General features: G+C 37.3%; 1 pseudogene; it reads right to left on the bottom strand.

The window, feature by feature from the left end:
- Positions 1-790: 790 nt before the first annotated feature.
- LOC118837004 overlaps positions 791-6,000 on the bottom strand; it is a 76,166-nt pseudogene continuing 70,956 nt past the window's right edge.

Here is a 6,000-nt window from a genome sequence, read left to right as displayed (position 1 = left end):
ATTTTAAGGATTTGGATTAATTTGTGTTATAAAACACTCTCAAAATCAAAGCAGAAGAGTTGAAATTTTAAATAACAGGCAATGAAGCAAGATAACATTGTGGATAGGGTGTTATCAGGAAGATTTGGGTTCAAATTTTGTATGTAGCTCTTAGTAGTTATGTGACATGATGGAGTCTCTCTGAGACTCAGTCAGCTACCTTAGATCCAGCTGATAAGCTATATTCCCAGTGCCATTGCAGAATCATAGAATTTTAGAGCTAGAAGAGACTTCAGAGTATATAGCATAGTAGAGGCAGAAAATTTGGGTTCAAATTCTTTTTTTTTTTTTGAGAGACACAACTGAGTACTTTATTAAAAAATATATAAAAATCCCAGGGTTCCCAGACAGACCTGGTGGTGAAGAGAATCCTGAAGGGGATTCTCCCCAACTGACATATGCCCTCCCCAGGGACCATAAATAAAATAAATATTCACAGTAGCCTAGGGAGGAGGGTCATACCTGTGTCCTCTTTTGGGGGAATGAGGAGGGAGTAGGAGATCCCTAGGGCCCAAACTTACTTCTACCCTAGTGGCAGGGTACTCCACAGAGGTGGAGAATCAGCATTATGTATAACACATCCGTGAATCACAGGCATGTCCCCTATCTTGGGGGACTCAGAAGTAGGGCCCTCCAGGGGTGCAGGAGCCCGGCTCCAGCACAGCACAGCAGAGGTAACTCCTTTAGGCAGCAGTGAAAGGCGACCAGGAGAGGACACATTCTCTCTAATTTCAAATGAAAAGAGGGATTTTCAGTGGGAACCAGTGTGGTTGGCAGGAGGCAGAGGACCAGGCCATGCTGTAGGCCAGCACTGTAGTATTTCTTGAAGAATGGCCTGAGAGGAACCAGGTGGGAATTTGTGACCTGAGGATGACCTGGGGCCACCGGGATCAACTGCAATGTCTGCTGTAATATTGGTATAAAGTGGGCCCTATTGTTGAGCCAGCCGATTCACTTGTCAGTGGATTCGTTCCATCCTGTGTCCAGATCAAGAGGTCAAACCTGTGGGGGTTTTATTCATTTCCCTTATTTCCTCAGTGTTTCACCATCTTGTAGTGTCCCACAGAGATGGGTGATCAAGAGATCATCATCCCAGCCAGCTGAACCCAGGTAGCAATATCATCATCTTCTGCGCCCCAACCCCAATACTCATTGGGGAAGCCATTCATCTTTAGGGATTGATCTGGAGTAAGAGCTGAGAGCCCCCCACCAAAGTATTAGGGGTATGGGAGGCTATATCCAAACTTGTTCACAGCAACAGCAACATGCCTGGAACCCCCAGGGTCACAGACAGTAAAGATTGAGATCATTTTCAGGCAGCAAGTCCACATCATGCAGAAACAGGCAGTCCCATTCTTCATCATGAAGGGCCTCCCAAAGCCATACATTCAGCAGCTTCACCCTATTAAATGTTCCATTTCCAGCCTGGTGGATGACACAGATGCTGTAGGTGATCTGCTGACTTTGCATAAAAGGATGCAGGTGGTAGAGCAGCAGGTGGAGATGGGGCTCCCAAGCCTGATGTGGCACAAGGATTGCAGTTTGAGAGCGAGGCTCACAGTCCCCTATATGGTAGCAGCCCCGCAGCTCCACTAGAGGGTAACTCTCCAAAATCTGTGCCATTGATGGAACCAGGCTAAAGGACACCAACTCTAGGAGGGGAGAGTGCTCAGGGCGGTAGGGCAAAGCCTCTGGAGCCACAGGAGCCCCTGGGGTAGTAGGGGCATCAGGCAGGCTGCAGAGGTTGGTATAGACATCAGGGGTCATGAATAATTGAAGATGGGGCCTGGATCTGGACCAAACAGGGCACCAAGGCTATGGAAACCACCAAGGGACAGCCAGATGGGAGCCCACAAGCAAGGCCAGTGTGAAAGCCCAATCCACAATCCGACAGAAGATCCTGGAGTGTGACAGGACTCAGGCTGTGGCTTGAGGGGAAGTAGGGGGTCAATGGGGCTCTGGAGGGGCAGGTCTGTGAGGCATCATTTGGCCTTCTTTCATATCCCCTTTCACTGACACCCTAAGAGCCAGGAAAGAACAGCCACCGCCATCTTGGAAAAGGGCTGGGGGTTGGGTTCAAATTCTGATTCTTCTATTCCATTACCTGTACTACTTTGGACATTTAACCTGATAGATCTCAGTTTCTCCATCTGGAAAATTAGATAATTATTTTAAATTATTTCTATATACATATATATATATATACACATTATATATACACACATATTTTTGTTTTTAATTTATAAAATAAAAAATGCATTTTATTAACAGTAGAATTTTTAGGATGATTGCACATGAAACTGTATGTACATGCATGAAACTATTATGTATCAATTTCTATTCCTTTAAAATATATAATAAAGTTATCATGTAACTTTCTTTTTTTCCCTTTTATTTCTTCTCTCCCCACCCCAGATGGCTACCATTAGACATAAATATGTATATATTCTATACGTACCTCTATCAATTCCTTTTCTGGATGCAGAGAGTATCTTCCTCCATAGGTACTTTGTAGTTAATTTGGGTATTTATAATAGTCAAAATGACTTCATCTCTCAATGTTGTCCTTAAAACAATATTGCTATTATTGTATGCAACATTCTCTTGGTTCTGCTCATTTCTCTCTTCAATATTTCATGTAAGTATATCCTTGTTTTTCTAAAATCATTGAACTCATCATTTCTTATAGCACAGTAGTATTCCATCATGATCATACACCACAACTTGTTCAGCATTTCCTGAATTGATGGTCATCCCCACAATTTCCAATTCTTTGACACCACAAAGTGAGCTAGGATAAATATTTTTATAACATATCGGTTCTTTTCCTTTTTCCCTAATCATCTTGGGAAACAGACCTAATAGTGGTATTGCCAGGTCAAAGGGTATATAGATAGTATAATAACTCTTTGGGCATAATTCCAGATTGCTCTCCAGAAGGGCTGGATCAATACTATCACAGTTTGACCAACTGTGAATTAGTGTCCCAATTTTTCCACATCCCTTTCAACATTTGTCACTTTCCCCTTCAATCATTTTAGCCAATCAAATAGATGTAAACTGAAATCTCAAGGTTGTTTTAATTTAATTTCTCTAATCAATAATAATTTAGAATATTTTTTCATATGACTATAAATTGTTTTGATTCCTTCATCAGAAAATTGCCTGTTCATATCCTTTGATCATTTATCAATTGAGGAATGACTTGTATTCTTATAGATTTGACAATGTTCTTTATCTATTTGAAATAGGAGACTTTTATGTGAGAAACAGTTTTTCCCCAATTTTCTGCTTTCCCTCTAATCTTGGCTAAATTTGCTTCATTTGTTCAAAACCTTTTTAATTTAATGTAATTAAAATTATCCATTTTGTACCTCACATTGTTCTCTATCTCCTGTTTGTTCATGAATTGTTGGCCTATCCATAAGTCTAATATAATAGCTTATTGGTTGCATGTTCTGCAAATTCTCTTGTAATCTCTCTCTTTGTATCTAGGTCATCCATTCATTTTGACCTTATCTTGGTAAATGGTGTAAGATATTGGTCTATGTCCAATTTCTGCCATATTCCTTTCCAGTTTTCCCAAAAATTTTTATCAATTAATTCTTATCCCCCAAACTTGTCTTTACACTTGTCAAATACAAGATTACTAGATTTATTTGATACTATAAATTTTATATCTACTCTCTTTCACTGATTTACCATTCTATTTCTTAGCCAGTACCAGATAGTTTTAGTAATTACTGCCTTATAGTATAATTTAAGATCTGGTTCTGCTTAACCTCCTTTCTTTAATTTTTTTTCATTAGTTCCTTTGATATTCTTGACTTTTTGCTTTTCTGAAGGTATTTTATTATTAGTTTTTCTAATTCAGTAATTTTTCTGTAATTTAATTGGGATGGCACTGAATATATGTGTTAGTTTAGGTAAAATTATCCTTTTTATTATATTGGCCTTGCTTATCCACGAACAATCAATATTTCTCTGATTATTTAAATCTGATTTGATTTGCATAAAAAGTTTTTTTTAATATAATCTTGTTCATATAGTTTCTGGGTTTGTTTTGGCAAGTGTATTCTAGGTATTTTATACTGTCTAGAGTTGTTTTAAATACGGTATCTCTTGCTATCTCTTTTTGCAGGGTTTTGTTTGTGATACATAGGAATGCTGATGATTTATGTGGATTTACTTTATATCCTGTTTCTTTGCTAAGATTATTAATTGTTTCAGCTAACTTTTTAGTTGAGTCTTTGGGATTTTCAAAGCATATCATCATATCATCTGCAAAAAAGAGATAGTTTTATTGCCTCATTCCCCATCCTAATTCCTTCTATTTCTTTTTCTTCCCTTATTGCTATTGCTAGGATTTCCAATACAATATTGAATAGTGTTGGTGACAGTGGGCATCCTTGTTTCACACCTGATCTTACTAGGAAGGCTTCTAACTGATCTGCATTACAAATAACATTTGCTGATGGTTTTAGGTAAATGCTTTTTATGAATTTAAGGAGAAATCCATTTGTACCCATACTTTCAAGTGTTTTTAATACCACCCTCATTTTAAGGAATAAGTTGAGTCCCAGAAAGGATGAATGCTTTGATTAGGCCTCAAAATTAATGGCAGAGCTGGAACTAAAATCATAGATACAAATTCAGTGCTCTTTCCATGACCCCAAACCAACTTACTAATACATTTGTAGTGAGATTTTCCTTACTTTTCTTATGCTTATGAGACATATACATGTATTCATGTGTATACACACACATGTATGTATATATAGCATATATGCATATATAAGATATGTATATAGATCTATCTACATTTATGTGTACATATACACACATATATATGACTGTCTACTAAGATAAGTGACAATTCACACCAGCTAAATCAGTAATAAAACCAATTTATATTCTGTCTACTGTTGCAAATTATAGAGATTTAAGTTGATGTTAAAAAATGTGTAGTATTTATTGTAGTTTCCAATCAGGTAGGTGTGAACATTGTTTTGAGAATCAAATTCCGAGAGTAGTTGGCAGTGGTGTTAAGCTGAAGAGTGTAGTCTTGGGCCAAGTGGTTTACATTTTTATCAAGATCTGTTTGAGGGGGAGGTTAGCTGAAAATGTTTGATCTTGCTTAATTAGAGATATGATAAGAAGCGAATGGGATAGAGTAAACTAACAGGTGCAGTAAGCTGTACCAGGTAAACATATTTGTGGAGAAAAAATTTCACAGACATAATATGGTTACATACCAAATACTGTAGAAAAATATTTGCTACATTCTCCGGAAATGTTTGTTATGTATCTTATTGTTAAAGAGGAGAGTTTTCAGCATTTTTCAAAAGTGTTATGCAAAGTTGGTGACAGAATGCCCTGACTCTTGGAAACCAGATAGGAGACTAGAGGAACAGTTTGGGTTTGCAAAATTTTTGTCTTTGGAAATAAAGGATTTAATTCTTCAAGTTATGTAGAAAATACTTTCTGAGGAGTAGAAATAAGGTTTTATGTTTATCTCTTTATCTCTAGTGCCTATCACATAGTAGGCACTTCATAAATATCTCTTGAATTGAAATAAGGACAATGATAATGAGTAAAAAAGTGGATAGGTGACAATAAAGAGCTAAGCAAAAGTCAGCTTGAGATAAGTATATTGTAGGCAGCATTTATTTCTTCCTCCACTGAATCAATATTGATTTAATGCCCACTCTGTGCACAAAAGAGCTGAAAGTGAAACATAGATAACAGACACAAATCCTACCCTCCAGGAGTTTACAATTTAGAGAGATAAGATACAATTGATACTCAGAAGCTTTGGAGAAGTCTAAACAAAGTGCTCTGAGAAAGTTATTAAGTAAACAACCATCTTTTTACAAAATTGCCTTTGGCCATGCACTTTGCCTTTATTCTGTGCTCCCATAGGAGAACATTAAGATAACATAGAAGAAAGGAAATGACTCA

This window comes from Trichosurus vulpecula, chromosome 1 (genome assembly GCF_011100635.1).
Source record: "Trichosurus vulpecula isolate mTriVul1 chromosome 1, mTriVul1.pri, whole genome shotgun sequence".
Classification (NCBI taxonomy): Eukaryota; Metazoa; Chordata; class Mammalia; order Diprotodontia; family Phalangeridae; genus Trichosurus; species Trichosurus vulpecula.
Note: the sequence above shows the minus strand (reverse complement) of the source record. Positions and strands in the feature narration are given on the sequence as shown.